Source organism: Rhea pennata, chromosome Z (genome assembly GCF_028389875.1).
Source record: "Rhea pennata isolate bPtePen1 chromosome Z, bPtePen1.pri, whole genome shotgun sequence".
Lineage (NCBI taxonomy): Eukaryota > Metazoa > Chordata > Aves > Rheiformes > Rheidae > Rhea > Rhea pennata.
The window spans coordinates 22,406,301-22,424,194 of NC_084702.1; positions in this window are offsets into that span (position 1 = coordinate 22,406,301).

Genomic DNA, 17,894 nt, shown 5'->3' on the forward strand with positions numbered 1-17,894 from the left:
TAATTAGACTGGGGAAGAGAGAAGCTGCAACCCTAGAAGCCAGAAAAAAATGTTTTGTGTTGGCAATACCGGTTTTATTTTGTGTCTGTAGAAAAGGAGGAGTGCTGTACAGAGGAAAATACATAGGAAGAAAGAAAATAGTGTCATAATTGATACTAGTAATAATATTTATAGAGTGTTGCAATCAGAGAAAATTAAAACGACAAGGTGACCAAACAGTCTTGTTTTCTGGCCTCGCTGTTTCCCTCAGATCTTTCCACGGCAATTATCCTTTGTCAGCCCGATGTGTGGTTGGCCTCTCCCCCGTTTTTTGACTCTCTTCTGTCTCCCTCTCTCTTGATTTCTTGTATACTGCCTTTCAAGGCTGTAACCATACAAAATGTTCAATCCATAATTTTCTCTACCTGTGCGACCACTGCCAGTGGCTGCAGCACTGGAAGTAAATACAGACAGGAAGGTGGCAGCCGTAATGCAGAGAAAGAAAAACATACCGGTAAAAATACAGCTACATGATACCTTCCTCTTTGCTCATACTGGTGGCAGTTTGCAGCCACAGTGTTTAACAGTGGCTTCTCCCCCCATACACTATATCAGTGACCTGTCAGTAGGACCTGAAGATATTTTCCCTACAAAGTAGTTTATTCTGGAACAAGAAGCAAGAAGGGCAGCAGTAAGCTAAGTGTGGATGTTTTCTGCAGCCAACATTTTAAGATCAGAGGTAGGGTAGGAAGGGAAGGGGTTAACAGACTCAGCATTAGCCAGCAACAGCCAGCCTAAGGGAGCTGCCCTGAGATAGTCCAGATGTCAATGCAGAAACGGTGTGCAGTACCAGAACCTCAGACTTCCTCACATCTGCCAGCTGCTGTAAATGAATTAAAGTGTATAACTCAGCAGTGAAAACTTGGCACTGCTGAAGTCATTTGCAAACTATTGCTTTCAGTAGTTATGATTTCACTGTAGACAGGGCTGTACCTAACAGAGCTTTAAAATAGCACCAAGATATGGAGACCCCTCAGTGCCCAGTACGACAGGATCCACAGCAGGGCAAGGCAGCAGCCCATCTGGCTCCCATACTGCGTCTTCCTGTGCCTCACACTGAACAGATAAAGAATAAGAATTTTGTAGTAACCTGTAATGGAAAACCTATTCATAAGTAACACTCTTTGCTTGTCCCTAAAGATAAAGGTGATCTATATCTTGCAAGAGGGACCAACTTCTGTGGAGAGATAATACTATCTTAATATTTCATGTTGCTATCATTTATATGAGGGGCCAGTCCTCCTTTGAACCCAGTTGAACTGGCTTCATACATGCCTTGTAGTGATGCATACCATAATTTAATTGTATCGTGTAAGAATCTGTTGATTTTTATGAGTGCTAAACCTTTCAATTTACTATTTGAGTTCTGGGGGAAGAGTGAGTACCACAACTCAAGAGCTGTCTATCTTCAGGCTGTAAAATGTGGTTTTCTAGCTGACTATTATCTTTGATAAAGAAGACTAATTAATACACTTAAAAATGCAATGTGTTATCTTACTTTGTAATTAAATGCAAGGATTAGGTTCTTTTGTACTGCTCATCTTCTTTTCCAGTGAGACTTAATGTTTGAAAAAGCAAGTAATTCTTACAATTTTAATTAATCATTGTTTTCTTCTTGTGTTTCTTATTGTTTAGTGCTAGAATTGGTACTATTTGTTAATATCACTGCTTTCTTTATTGATGCTTAGATATGGCATTCATAACATAGTTTATTGCCTGTGTAGGTCACTGGAGATTGCAAAAATCAAGGCTATAGCACGGGCAGGGCAATAACAACTATAACATAGGTTGGAGAATATACCAGTGAAAATTACAAAAGTCTTTGCACTTGACCACCCTGGCTGGCATATGGGCAGTTTAAAGTTTTGTATTGTAAAAAAGGCCCCATATGCTGCAGTAGAAGTGTTATTTTTTGGACCCAAACATTCTTTAAGAAGCCTTTGGAACTTTGCCTGTTTTGAATTTGGCTGGATGAAAAAACGGAAGGGACTGAAATGTAATAAGAATACTTATTTTTTGTTGTAATTTAACCTATATCAGTGGGTGATAGCATCATGATAATGTGGAAAAGTAAACAGAAGAAAACCTTAGATTATAGAAGTAGCTCTGCAATCAGTGACAAAGGTTTGCAGCTGAATGCCAGGTAAGGAGTCCTGTGAGAGCTCACACTATGACTCCTACCTGAGGAACTGTCTTTTTGTTCTTCTCTTACTCAGAGATGCCATAATGGAATATGTGATTGACCTTTAAATTGTGCCTAATAACAATAACAGATAATAATAATAAAGAACGGACAACCTAATGGGAAAAAAAAATCCCTAAAACATACCATGAAGATTCCAGGTTTTACTTTGTTCCCGTTGCTCCTCGCTTGCCTGACCCCAAATATTTGTTCTAAGTAAGGGGATGACTTAGCAGAAAACTGAAGTTGAGTGCGGCCATGTGCGGCATTACCTATGACTGTGTAACTGATTCTCAAAAGGTTGCACGGTGCAGTACCTTGCTGTAAAGGCAGGAAAGTTTAAATAGTTCTTATAACATCAAAGCACTCAGATAAATGAGTGAGACATTGCTTTCTACACTTCCACAATATCTGAATACCAAAAGGTGCATGTTAGCTGAGAGAGAATATGAAAACTGATTTATCATCTAACATAGATACTTCTTTGTTTCTCATGGCACAGGGTCATTTTTTTCAGAACTGCAAGATGTTACTCTCTTGTTAAATAGGAAATACTATATTATCAGTGTTTCTTATCATTCTTTCTACTAGGAAAGACAGCAGGTGAGCCAATGACAGGGCCCTGATAGTGTGTACAGGATGCAGACTTCCAATAGTGTGTCTTCCAACATCTTAAATTGCAACCTCCTCAAGAAGTGGTGGGCTGCCATTCATTTTGGATTGGTTGTATGATGAAGGGAAGTATGGGAGCCATAGGTGCCTTAACCACTGTTGGGTCTGAGCACCCTACAAGTAGCCCATTTGTTCCATCTATCTTTCCAAAACCCTCTGTGTAAGCTCTACCCTTTTGTTCCTCCAGGTAATTGGAGCTGCTGCATGAGGCCGAGGCCTTGCAGAGAGAAGCTGCATGTCTGCACATCCTGTGAAATACTATTGCAAGGAATGGACAAAACCCGGAATGCAATGTTGCATGTGATGGAGAAGGCAGGCTGAGGAGACTGTAATGGCTTCTGTTTCTGACAAAAGAGCAGACAACTGTTTGAGGGTTAAGTCCAGCTGGTGAGGAGTTAACCACTGTGCTTCTGCCTTGTTATTAGCATCATTTGTTAGTTTTCCTGCACTCATATATCATCAGCCATATGACTGTCATCTGGATGCTACTGTTTTTCAATCAGTAATAAGGATGAGGGAGGGTGCAAAGCATGACATGCATTTTATTTTTGTCTAAATCATCCAAATATTCTTTCATTGAGTCTCTTGTCTGTACATGAATCTTATTAGAAATGAATAGGATCAGCAAAAAGAATCTCTTCCTTTTGTGACTCCATTAGGCAAGCTCTTAAAATGACCAATAGTTGACAATATTAATTTTTCTTTCATGGTCTGGTTGGTACAGACTTAACTGGTTTTGTGATCAAGGGCAGTAGTATTTCCTAATAACCATAAACAGACCTAGTAGTATGATTATCTCTACAGGATATTGGCAGTAATTGGTTGAGTGGGAATCTTTAGAGAGATCTCATCGGGCTTGTCCACAGAAAGAATGATTAACTACCAAGATACAGTTCATGAGTTCAGTTGAATTTAGCGACAATTTCTTGGACAATGCTCAGACTATTTTATTCATTTAGGTGATGGTGTTTTTTACCTTAAAGGGCTGAGGATGTCAGTTTCAAGTGTTTCTGGGTGTGCCTGTGCTTCCACCATCATCAAGATATACCCAAGACATCAATTCTGTAACTAGCAGAATTATGGGAAAGAATATGGAAATTTGGCTAGGCTCTGCAGGGGCAAGTCAGGAAGCAGAAAGTCTGTTCATTGGGGCTAAGGTTGCCATATTGCCACTGCTGTCAAGAATCTTTTTTTTTTTTCTTTAGCCACCTGAAGTAGCTTCTCTGTAAGCTAGATTTACTCATATTTGCTGTAAGAGGTGCTTGGTTTTGAAGGAAAATAAAAGTTCAGTGGGTGAGGATTTATGATACAAACTCACCAGACCCATACTTAGTGAATGCTGTGCGCAAGATGTGGGCAAGATGTAGGATTCTTCATCTTTGAATCATTGGTAAAGTGAGGCCTAAGGTTGTGATAGATGTCTTTGAGTCACTTTTTGCCACTAGAAATCCACAAGAAAACCAAAGGTGACGGCAGATTACCACACTTTCCTGTTGAAATTAATCACTATAAAGCGAGTCCATCTGTCTCTTCTTCAAAATATCCTTGGTTGTACTTTAATCAGAAGGCTGGGAGCTAATCCAATAGGCCACCTTCCAATAAAGAAGACTTTACAAAAATGTCATCATCCATCAGTCTAATTCAGATACAGGGAACATCTTGCTTACATTGTCCTTACAGTTTCTTGTCCTTACATTCCTTCCTTTCTGGAGACTGAATTTATATGCAGTGCTGTTACCCATGCTGGAAAACAGCAGTCTGGAATAACTAGCAAATATCCTTCTGTCTTTCCTGCCTATGGCTAGCAGCTCCTCCGTGGGGCATGCAGCTCACACCTCAGTTCAACCTCTGCCCCACCTCAGGCTGGGGACTCCATGCAGGAGCTTATAACAGACACCCTCTATTTTCAAATCTACATCTTTTGGTGCTTCCTTGTCTCCTCACTACATGATTTGCAGGACTGTTGTTACAGGAGGCTTTATTTACTATAAAAGTCAATGAAAGTTAAACAGATACATGGAACTCCATGAACTAATGAAGTCAGACTTCCTACAGTTCTGTCTCTTACACAGAAATTGAGAGATTTTCCTGTTGTTGAGGCATTTATGAGGTCTTTTTCTCCCTCTCTTGACCTTTCCATGTCTAATAATGCAGAAGCTTATTCACCTCTTTGTCAGTGAGGACACTCTGTAGTATCCTTTTCCTCTGCACTCAGGTGTCTATTTTCATGAAACTCACAGGAACTGAATATAGCTTTGAGACATTCACCTTTCTATCAAATCTACTAGCCAGTAAGTAAAATACAACAACAACAAAACCCTTATAATGGAAGGATGTAGAGACAGGTAGCATGCCTTGTTTCTTTAGGAAATTAGATCAGGTTTTTGAAGAAAACAGAGAAGATTGTGAGATTTGTATAATGTGTTTACTATTGATGCCTTGTTATTTTGACTGCAGTGGACTTTATGCTTTCAGGATATTTCTTGATTACACTTTGCAAGGCTGATGTGATTGTCTATTATCAGCAATTATCATACCAAGAAGTGCGTTTTGTTACTTTTTGCCTACAGTGATCTGTTGAACTTGATGTACTGTGCTCCCAGCTGTTTGGTTCGTGAAAAAACACTGTACAGAAATATTGTACTCACCTGTGTGTGTTTTTAATCTTTGCTCTACGCTAATGGCTTTATCTTGCTTTCAGTTCTCTAGATACAATCTCTAAAACGTGTTTGCAGTCCAACAGCAGGTGACTCCTCTTAGGATGCTCTCACTCGTTTGGGCTCACTCTCTGTACATCTACTGCATCCGCTGCAGAAGTCAACGGTGATTTTGCTACCACTATGGGCAGGTCTAGGTCTCTAGAGAGTTTGAGCTGTGAAACCAGTTAGCTTGATGGTTAACTAATGCTGCACTATGAAGTTAAGCAGTACATAGACTCCAGTAGGAGTCTCAGTTAAAGGAGATAAAAGCATTATAGACTAGAAGGAAACAAGATGAGACTGCATCATGCAGAAATAGGAATGCCCCCCCTCCTTTCCTGTCTTGTAGCTCTTTCCATTTTGCATTCTTCCCCAAATTCTTCAATCTGTAACCATGGGAGGATCATCACTCAACTGGTAGAGCTGTGTTGTCTGCAGCTTTGACCTGAGGGGTTTAAAGAGTCCTGTCATCTTGGAGATCTCCCGTCTGAAGTCTGAAACTTTCCCCATTGTCCTCCAGACAAAGGCACTGAAATGAAAGTGAAAAGATGATTCTTTAGAGCTATTTAAGAACATATTTCCCCCCCCACCCCCTCCCGTGAATACAACAATTCTCAGTCCTTTAGTATTGCCCTTGACCCAGATAATATTCCATGGTTAGAGGAACTCACAGCTCTTTCCCAGTAGCAAGATTTGAACATTCTTTGTCCACAGCATGACATCTTTGGCTAGATGTCTCAGGGGCAAGAGATATCATTCATCATGGATCCTCACCAGCTGCTGTGAAAAGAGCTGAAATGCGCAGTAGAATATATGGTATCATATTAAAGAGAAATCAATAGCAGGGATACTGTATTCAAGAGATACTACCTACCTCTTTTAGCAGAAGGCTAGCGAACCTACTGATATGTTGCATTGAGAAATGAAAGACACAGTGGTTTCCAAATGCACGTGGAAGCTACATGTGCCTGTCCTGCTATATTTTCGCCTGCATTTGCTACCACACCTTGGTCAATGGAGTGCAAAAACAAGACAGGACTCCTGACTGTAGACTGGGCTAGCAAGGCCTGCAAATGTCAGAGAACTGAGTTTTCCTCTTTCATGTACTACTCTCTTCTTGCACAGCTCATAAGGAGCTGACACCTTATGCTAAGGAAGGGTTTTGCTCTCCTGCAGTGCTCATAACTCACAAAAGTAAGCACTCTGCAGAATTACGTTTAGTAGAAAGAAACCCTTGTGATTAACTGTTTTATTGGCAAGAAGACAAATGCAATATATATGTTGCTCCCTCAAAAAAGTTAAGAGAGACAATTATACCAGGAAAATATTTAGGTCTACAGCAGTCTGATAATGGCGATACACAGGAAATGGATAGACACTGAATGCCTTAAAAAAAAAATCCATCATAATGTAGGAATAGCCACATATGTGAAACAAGTTGCTAGATATTCTGTAATTGTAGCACTTTTTTCGTTTATATTACTAAGGATAGGAGGTAATTTAAAGTGACAGTGTTACCTGACATCAGGGTTAACTCCAGGTGAAGAATATTAAATACAATTAAGCAAAGAATATTTGTAATACCTATTTTGTAGATCTGATGGAAACAAACATACCTTTTCACTATTTAAAATACTCTTGAGTAGTTAAGATTCTTAGCCCTGATTTTGCTTGCAGTTTCCATATCCCAAAGTGGATCACATTTACTTCATCCCACAGCAAATACTTTCACATTAGCATGCAAAGTATCTTCCTAGCAACTACTTCCAATGCCTAGATGGTGGCTTCTACTTCCAGGGGAAATTCCAGTTCAAATACATTCACTTCATTTCTCTACTTCTGGTTAGGTAGACTTTTTCTGGAGCCAAATGAAAGTACTCTCTTCTGAGACTATTCTGCCTGCAGCAAAGAAAAGTCCAGGGAAAAGTGAAAGCTAGAAAAATGACATGTTCTACCTTATTTTACTTAGCTAGCTGCTAATTAACTCAAATTACCTGTATATTACCTGGGACCAAAACATTACTCTAACCTAGGGAAAGCAGAGCATTTCACTGAGCCTTGTCCCTTTGCTGTTTCTAGCTCTGTGCAAGGCACAAAGACTGACTTAATCCCTGTTCCATATATTCTCAAAGGCAACAGAGCCTTTTTCAATCTGCTGCTGATTTATTGATTGTCCACAAAGAAAAATCATCATTGCCGGTATCTCCAGATGAAACTGAGATATATTGCTCCCAGCAGCCCACAAGTCGGTTGTAAGTGGTACTGTGCATGTTCAACAGTTCATGCAGCTCTGGATGCTGGTTTGATGCACACTTCCAGCCAGGGCCCTCCAGTGGATTGCCAGAGGCCTTCATCACCTGGGACTCAGAAAATGATGGAGTATTGCTCAGCTAGTTCACATGCATTCATGGAAAATAATTAATAGCAGAAGGAAAACAGCTGAATTTTCCCTTTAGAAAGAAAACACCAACCATAGCTCTCCACAGGTATGTGTGGTGCTGAGAAATTCACCATGTATGATTGCAAGCTAGACAATTTACTGCTACCAGTGTGGTTGGTGAAGAAAGGCATTGATCCATTTAATTTCCTAAGTTCCTGCCTGACTTGTAAGGGACTGGTGAAAGGAGACCCTCTCTGCCTAATGAAAGCCTAAAAAACTCAGCTTACTTAGAGACCTAACTTTTATTGGTATACATAGTATTTTATGCAGTCTCTCCATCTATTCCCTTTATCATTATCCTTTTTCTGCAATATTCAGACTAGAAATTAGCCCAGAGGATGATGCTTTTTTTTTTTTTTTTTTTTTTTTTTTTTTACAAGAAATGCTGGCAGGAATTTTGACTAGGAAGGAGAACAACTGCCTTACTTCTAAGAAAAATATATAGTTGGAACAAGGAGATAGTGACATGTCACTTTGCTTACTGTGTTTGTCCTGGTTGCACGTTGCTGCATTAGGGACTTTATTATTATCTGCTTGCTGTTGGCAGGGATAAGGTTGTTTACCAGTGTACATGAAGACACCTGCTGCTGGATGTTAGTATGGATGTAATTCCAAATTGTGGCTGGTGTGGGCTGCTCCAGCAGCCACACTGGTGCCAGATACTAATCTGGATGAGCCAGCTTGTGTGCAATGAGGTCATGATCCGTTTGTGTTGACCTCCATCCCTTGGCACTATCTAAGACTGACATCTCTAGGAGATCACCTTGCCAGCCTTCTCCAGATACAGTCTATGGCAGAGCTGATGGCTGGTAAGTCTTTTTTTTTTTTTTTTTTTTTTTTTTCCTTCCCCTCCCTTCTATTTGCAAAGACTATGTATTGGGGTCTGTGATGTTAGCTGAGCTCTAGCCAAACCAGAGCAGATGTCAAAGCAGTATTATGCCAATAAATTGTCTTTTTGTTTTCCTTCTGTAAGCCAGGAGTGGTAGAGTTTGCCAGAGCAGATGAAGCAGTTGGTGCATATGAGTAGTGCCACCTTTTTACTGCTTACCTTTACTGCTCTTCAGACTAAACCCATTGCCAAACAATTGAGAACATCCTTTATGCCAGTTATTCTCTTTTCTTTCTGTGATGCCTGGTAGTACTTGCACAACTGAGCCTAACCTCTGCACTTCCAGATGATAAGTGATACTAAAGACAACTGTAAGTAGTGCCAGTGGGGGCAAACTGGCCTTGCCTGGGATACAGCAGTGCCTGAAACATGTCTGAAGAAAATCACACTGACACCCGTCCCCTATACTGCTCTTTTCCGTAAGCAAAAAATGCACTTCTCCCAGGATGTGATAGATTACAGAAGCACAGGTGGCCTACTGAGTTATTAATTATATGAAAAAGTGTGAAGCTCCTAGGCATAAATAAAGAAAACCTTCACGCACAGATTCTGACTAATGCTGTTTCATGCCAATTTAGCCAAGGCTGTAGATTTGCAGCTCAGATTTCTTTGCACTGCCTGAGTCACATAAAAGCACACAAGACCTGAGCCCTTCATAACTTAACTGTTTCCATTTGCATGGATAATCCGTCATGACAACACTTATTTTGGGTGCTGGGCAGTGCAGGGAGCAGAAAGGACAGTGGTATGAAGAGGCGAAGAGCAGTACGAACGAAGAGGCGAAGAGCTGAGGACATGGCAGGTTTGGCTCTGCTGTGTTTGTCCCTACCTTTCCCAGGGTAACACATCCTCTGAGGTTTTAAACAGACAGGACAGGTGAGTGTGGGAATTTGTCCAAAAGCCTAAAACCTCCTCTTTTTTATGGAAAAAATGTTTACTAATAATATCGAACACTAGAGAATTTATACTTTCAGTCAATTTTTGGTAACAACTTTGCTGAAAATCATTTGCTCTTCTGGTTGAGAAGGAATTTGGATTTTAAGGAAAGATCTATCTTTTTTTAAAAGTAGATTATAAAATATAATGGAGAATGGATTTACTCACCTTCGTGACAGAGCCGTAAGCGCTGAACAATAGGGCACATTAGCTTGGAAGCGTTTCTAGTACCCAAGCTAACTGTTCCTGAAATCTTGCATATTGCAGGTACATAGCTTGAGCTAATCAGAGCTAGCTTTGGCTAGCAGTATCTCTTAGCTATGCAAAATCATGCTAAAATCCCCTCAGTCAAAAAAATGCAGACAGCAAATTAGCAAGAGTTGGCTAGTGCTATGAGAGGCAAATTCCTACCACCAATATGGAATAATGTCAAGGCAAGTAGATTGTAAACAATGACAGAGTAGAGCTAGATTTTCACAAGGAGTCAGAAAATTCTGCCAAGGTTTTCTCTTTTCCTTCATCTTGGTTAGCAACTGAGAACAAGCAGTGGATATGTGGTGTTGGTGGTTTTTTGCCTTTGCCGAATTCAAATAGTACACCAAACTGTACTTTCATTTTACAACATAATAAACCTGGCTGCAGAGAATCAGGAAGGAAAGTAATCTGTTAACCCTCCTTTTAGAAACAAATTATAACTGATACTTAATTTTATCAGTTTTTATCATTCTTTTTCTCTCTTGCCTGGTTGATACCTGCCTAGAAATAGTACCAAATTTAAATTCCAGTGAAGTGATACACTTTCTCTAATGTTATAGTATACAGAAACATAGCCTCACACACTTAGCTTCCTCTCCCTCAGGTAGCTTGGCTGAGCTCTGATTAGTCTCTGACCCATTGCTGTTACAGGCTGCAGAGGAACAAGCTCCTACAGCTTCTTATCTTTCTGGTGGCACTGCAATGAAGCAGTAAAGCGAAAGTTGTCATGCAGGGCTAACATTTCCTCATCATTGCCAGATATCAGGTGAAAAGTGTTTGCAATAACTCTGACTCTCAGAAAAGCTTTGCAAGATAGCTCCGTTTCATTCAAAGATCCCTGTCAATCTCTCATTTAAGTATCTGATTTGGGGCTTTTTTATTTAAGGGATGCTAGGAACCTCTCTGCCTAAGATCCTCACATATTACCATGCAAGAAATAGTTTGATTTGAGTTGAAATATCAGAAGGAATACATAAATTTATGGCCTAATCATTGGTGCTTAATGATCCTGACCAAAAAGGCTCCTCTGCCCTTAACAGATGTTATAAATTATCCAAGCTGACATGAAGAAATCAGCACAAATAGGAAGGGATAATTGACACATCTCTTTAGAGATGTGTTTATAATAATAGGTAGTAATAGATAACAATCTACAGTGCATTTCTCAATATTCTCTAAGAGTGTCCACGGATAAATACTTAGTTCTCTGACAAAGGTACTGACAGGAAGCGAATTCCTCGGTCAGGCTTAAAGGGAAACTTAGGCAACTTTTGAAATCTTTTCAGAGGAGAGATCAAATAGTTTTAACAATATACATTACATTTGATTTCTCCTTGTCAACAGTCACCCCAAATGTAACTACTTGTAACTGCAAATATAATAATGACTGAACATAGATTTCTTTTTTCAGGCATCACAGATAAGACAGAGAAGTATTTGCCCATGTAAGGGGATACTCATGGCAAGGAAATTTTCCACTATTTCTCCAGACACTGTCAAAAAGGCCAATTAATGCATTTTTTTCTCCCCTCACCTGCCCAACATTTGTCATATACTGTCAAGGTCTGCTCTCCTTTCAAGAGTGGCTGAAGCTGAGGTGCGATCAAACACTATCAGAGTGAGACCTTGCACGCTTGCATTCATTGTAGCTGTGACTGCCTCTGTTCCTTGGGATGACGTGTGTGTGTGTGTGTGTGTGTGTGTGTGTGTGCGCGTGCGTGTGTGTGTATCCATGTACGTGTGTATGCATGTGTGTGAGTGTGCATGCATGCATGGGGCAAAGCATGACTGCCTGCAATTCCCTTCTCACTTAAAAGTTAAAACTGTCTTTCTTTTAATCTTTCCTTCTTCAGCCTAAATTTCAAAGCATCTCACATTTGCTTTTGTCACATATTCCAACTTTACTTTTTGTAGGACACATCTAACCTTGTCCATTTTTCTTCCATTTGGCAAGCATGTACATCTCAAGAAAATCACCACTTACAGTTCCCAGTCTATTCGCAAACTACTTGTGTTGTTTCCAACCTGAATTTCAAAGCTTTAACATGGTTAAAAATGAATTAAAAACTTCTTTCACAGTCCTCAGGTGTTTAGGATTTATTACAATTATTAAATTATTTAAAATTATTAATTTTATTAATTGAAATTATTAAAAGAGGCCCAGGTTTCCTGGGACTACTACAGGACAAATAGTAACAGCCTTTTTTCTCAAATAAAGTTGCAGACTGCAATTTTCTCTAACTTGTGAAGTCCTAGTAATTGGATAATTTGGTTGATTACATGAAATTTTTAACGTTACTGAAAGTCTTTAAAAGTTTTATAAATGAAATTAAACAAATTTGTATTTCCTCCTTCCCCTTGTTCTTTATTAACAGTCCATCTCTTATTTGAAAGTATCCATCATCCAACCACGAACTGAAAAAAAGCCAAATATCCTGACTGTCAAGGACAAGAGACTGTGCAGTCTGAAGAGTAAACAGCAAGGTGTCAAACCGAAGAATGGCTTTCAAAACAAGCTGTGAACAAACTCTGTCTCAGTTAAGAAATGTATGGAAAGACTTAGTATAAATAGGACCACAAGGCTCCAGGCACACACAACTCGAGGAAGTTGTTGTCTGGTAGTTTCACACTGGGCTATAGAGGAACAAGTCCTGCTAAACTAAATATTGAGCTCCTTGGAACATGGATTGTTTTTCTTCCTCTGTTTTTGCATAGGAGGTAGCACAGTGATGTTGCAAGAGGCAAGTGCTACTTAAACATACATGATTCTAGCTTTGCAGACCACAATTCAGCCCAGGGCAGATATACTTAAAAAAATATTTTCAGAGATGTAGCAAGTCCAAAACAATTTAGCCAGCAAATACTGAACAAAATCACACTGTTAAGTCCTTTTCATTTTTATTTATTGTTGTTATTCACACTTAAACAGCTTAATTACATAAAGTGATTTATGTGAAGAGCTCTGTATTCGTAATATGAGGTTTATACATCAATGTGAAAAAGTGTATACACCACAGTGAAACATTTTGTAGCTATAGCAGGACCTTTGATAGAAGGGCTTATTTCCAAGAGCCTATGTAAAAATAAATATAACTTCCATATTATATACAGACTTATATTCACAGAGAATATACTAATAAGAGACACAAATGTTTCATCTACTGAATAATGATCCATACTTATACACACAGGAAAAAACAGGAATTTTCTTAGGATTGCTTGGACTGGCTTCCACAGCAGTAGGTTTTTTTAAATTTTGAAATAAGTAAGACTGATGACTTCAGATTTTTCTTACGCTAAATTGAAAATGAGAGCTGGGAGAGTATGAAAACTATTAAGTTAAACAAGTTAAAAAAGCTTAGTTACAAAAATAGCATCTGTCAGTTATAACATGCTGCTGTTATTTTCACATGACAATACAGAGGTCTGATCTTAATTTTGATGAGTGATTAACAGAAGTGGTTGATTTTCACTGGCTAGTCTGACCCTGAAAACTTTAACTCTTTTGTAAAATAGATATAACAGAAATAGCTCAGCTTTTATAACCTATAAGTAGGAGGGGGTTGATTTATGTGATGTGAGTGAGAGAAAATACTAGAGCAACAGGATTACTTAATTGCATCTCAGGGTTTGACTGCAAGTATTATATTCCTTCTTCTTGAGTGAATAAGGATGACAGGGTTGAGCCCCTGTGGCAAAGTCAGTGTGGACCATTTTCTACAGTCACACATGAAACTTTGGGAGAATGAGCAAACTCCCCCTGACTTACTCATAACTTCACTAAGGCAAAACTATATCCTGCTTTACAGTACATATATTTGATGGTATTTTACATTATACCTTAAACAAAGATGTGATATGGATTCTTTACTTTAAAACTATCATCCCCCATTTAGAAACCCTGAACTTGTCTTCTGGGTTTTTTTATGGCTTCTCTTTGCATTAAGACAACTATGTGACATAAGATAATGGTTAAAAAAAGCAGTAAAGTGCAAGATATTTAAAAACATACAAATTTCCTTCATTTTAGACTGTTTTTCTGTTTGGTGAGGGGTGAATTTACAGTAAATCTACATGAATGTACAGTTCATTTATGAATCTCTAATTACATTATTTCTTATATGATCTCAACCTGGGCCACTTACAGCCCACGTAGGAACGGCACGGTCAGCTGTACGTTCGCTTTACCCATGCTTGACGTGGTTACCCGGCTTCTAGCCCGGGGCTGCCTTGCGTCTGGCTGGTGGGGAGCAGGGGCGCAGGGCCCTGCGGATGTGAGTACATGGCTTCTGCAGAAGAGATGGCTTGTGTCCCGCCAGCGTGGCGCGTGGGCAGGGAGAACGTGCAAACTCTCTTCACCCTCCGAGGCAGACAAGTCCTGAGATGTCACACACTGGCAACTAGCAACGCACAGCAGGTCCATAACATGGTTTGTCTGGACTACCGGGCTATGATCCCTATCTTCTGTATCTTACGGGTGCAATACATTACATAACTTTGGTCTGGAAGTTTGGAGACTTTTCTTCCCCATTCCCAACGGAAATGACTGATACCCTAACACTGACATCCCTGTAGTTCTTGGCAACAGATCCAAGAAGGATCATTTAAAAACACTAACCAGAAGTGAAATTCACATCTGTGCGGAGGGCTGGAGCAGGACTTTCCCCACACTCTTCACTGCAACCTAACTCATTTGCTAATCTGAAAATCATCTTCTGCAGCCATGCTTCCAGCTGCCTGTTCTTGCAACAACCTTTTCAGGAAAAGTTGGAAAACCAGAACCAACCCATCAAAGGAGTGAACCACACTGCTTTCTCAGTTAGCTGTGCCACTGTTATTTACAAGAGGTAAAATGGTTTCCAGGAATACAAGTGCATGCAATTTCTCTGCTTGTACACAGCTCTCAGGACCATTATGTCTGCTACGTGAGTGCATTTCTGAAACACTGGATGAGCGAACAAAAATCTGGATCTTGTCAAAGTCAATGGCAGAAATCTTCCAGACTTCAGCAGGCCAGTGGTCCGAAAAGGGATTATTTCTCTGTTACAAACTAATAAATCCAATTGATGCAGGCTCATATTTGATTTAGAACATATGTAGTATGGATTGTAGGATGTTATTTTAAGGAATTACTGTTGAAAAGAGAATCATAAAGAAATCATATATCCCCTATTTCTTGAAATATTGTATTGGCATAAATGACAACCAGAGGAATAATCCCTTGAAAAATGCCCAAACTTTAACAATATTTCTCAGTATCTTTTTTACAGTACTTTGATTAGTCACATATTTAACCTATTGTTTTACAGACTTTCTTACACACAACAGTACCATGAAAGACAATGATCATAAAATACTAGAAAGTAGACATGTGGAAAATTACTTGATAGGTTCATTGCACTTACAAACATCAGATGACATTTTGCAGGTGTGTCACCTACTGCGCTTTATGCTTCTGGTGTTTATGTAGACAGCAAGATCAATTGAATAAACAAGTACAGGGATACAGGCACTAAGAGCCTGTCTGGGTTACAAGAAAGCGTCAGCTTTCAGTAAAAAGATACAATTAAATTACCTAGAACTTTGTTGTTGAAAAGATTTTTCCACGTCATCCTTCCTGGGACCATCCTTGTATCAAGCTTTTTATCACATTTTGATACCATCTACCTTAAAGATTCCACCATAGCGGCTTCTATAGCTGTTCTTTTGTAAAACAACATATACTTGTTGGACTTTAATGGTATTTTGCAAATATAGGCCCAGTTCTCTCCTGTAACTCCCAGGAAGTCAATGTTCTCCATCAGAGAACATTTACAACAGTTTATGTAACGTGACCTACAATCCTACACAAGTGCTACCGGAAATCCTTTCCAGAAATGATGTCCAGTATTGGTTCTGTTCAGGTGTGATAGTGCTAGAGAGAAGCGGCTATTTAACCTGAGGCTTTAATCATCCTCTTACCTCACCTCCTATGTTGCAAATTTGGGGTTATCCTGAAAATACTAAACAAGAACACGATTTTGACTGTAATGCCAATTTCTATATTAATTATACATTGATTTCTGCATTAACTAGCTCACTGCAGAATTTAGGCTGTTTGCAGGACCGTATTCCAATTAAGTCATTCAGAACTTTACCTGAAGGAGGAAAAGAGAAATTTATCTTTGATTTCTCAGTGTCTAATATTCAGAAATGTTCATGGAGTCAATATTGAAACACTTACGAACAACAAGAAACACCAGGAACACAGTCACTGATTTCTGAGAGGTAACAGCAAAGTGAGACTTCTGTAAAAGTGTCAGAATTTGGCCCTTGGTAGGTCTGCTGTCATTGCAAAGTCGCAGTATCCTAGCAAGTGGTGTATATTTCAGGAAGAGTTAAACCTGGACACTTTACGGACATTTAGTCCCTGTGTTAGGAACTCTAGGCTGTCTCTTGGCTCCCTGGTTTCAGACTTTCAGACTCCTTCTCTGTGAGATATGGAGTCATGCTTCTCCCTCACTGACACTCCTCTTTCCTCTACCAGTAGACCTATTGGCTTATAATCAAAGAACACATCAATATGCAAGAATCCTGAAACAGTTTACTCCAGCAGTTATGTAAGAGGCTTTCTAGGTAAGTATAATCAGCTGTACAGACACTGGGTTATTCTGCAGGAAGCACCACACAACAGAAATCTTTCCTGTCACCCCTGGTGCTGAGCTGCCACCACCAACACAATTACTCACTTGTTCCAATGGCTCCGTCTGCCTGGCAGATTCAAGGCAGTGAGAGCTATGAAGTGTCTCATTCTTAGGAGCAAAAATATAGTTTAAATCTCTTCCAAGACAAATGTGTTGATAGGGGCAGTCAAACACAGTCAACTTCTGCATGGAAAGAAATGAGCCAGGTATTTTAACACAGCACAGATGTCATTTCAGTATACCAGCCATTAGGCACGCACACAAAATCCCGCCTTCAAGTTTTTATGCCAGCCTTGGACTAACACATGGCCGGGGCGTAGTGCTCTGAATCAGCTGTGTTTGTCCTCTGCCTGCCCAAGGTGTGGTGGTGGCCTCTGCTGCTCCTCCGCTTCCCGGAGCACACAAGAGGTGCTCACAGCTGTCAGTCAAGAAGGGCTTTTTCCTCCTCAGTGCTGGAACTACACCATGATGCCCATGAAATCACATTCAAAAAAACAAACCAAAAAGGAGTAATGCATGGAACAGAGACCAGACTCTTGCCCTTCCTTGTTCTTTTGTTTCAAAACGTCAGACCAGTGAACCTGGGCATCTCTGTATAACATAAGTGACCATATAAACACACCTACCATATTAGAGGTACCACTCACAAAATCTTGCACGCACCCTTTTAGGTCACCCTACATTGTTTGGCCCATTTGGGGAAAGTATGTCTCAGATCAAACTGAAAGCCTTTGGTTTTTCTTAACCCTCCCTCCATTTGGAGCACAGTCATCAGAGCTACAAAGGATTTGACAATTCCCTGGGACATATTATCCTGTGGAGCCAGCTGTGTTTTTCTGGACACCTATTTGACCCTACCAGAAATATTTCTTTTGAGTTCAGGATTTGGTTTACACTTTTGCAGATTTGCTATTATTTTCAACAGAGGGCACTATAGGTATGTATATACCTATTTTTCCATTGTATACATCTGTAGAAACAAATGTTTAAGAGGTGTTCAGCACTATAGTTAAGACAGGTAAGGATTCTGGAGAATGGAGGCTCTTAAATGCATAGACAATTTTTTGCTCACAATGAGAGAGGCTCACACTAAAAAGCA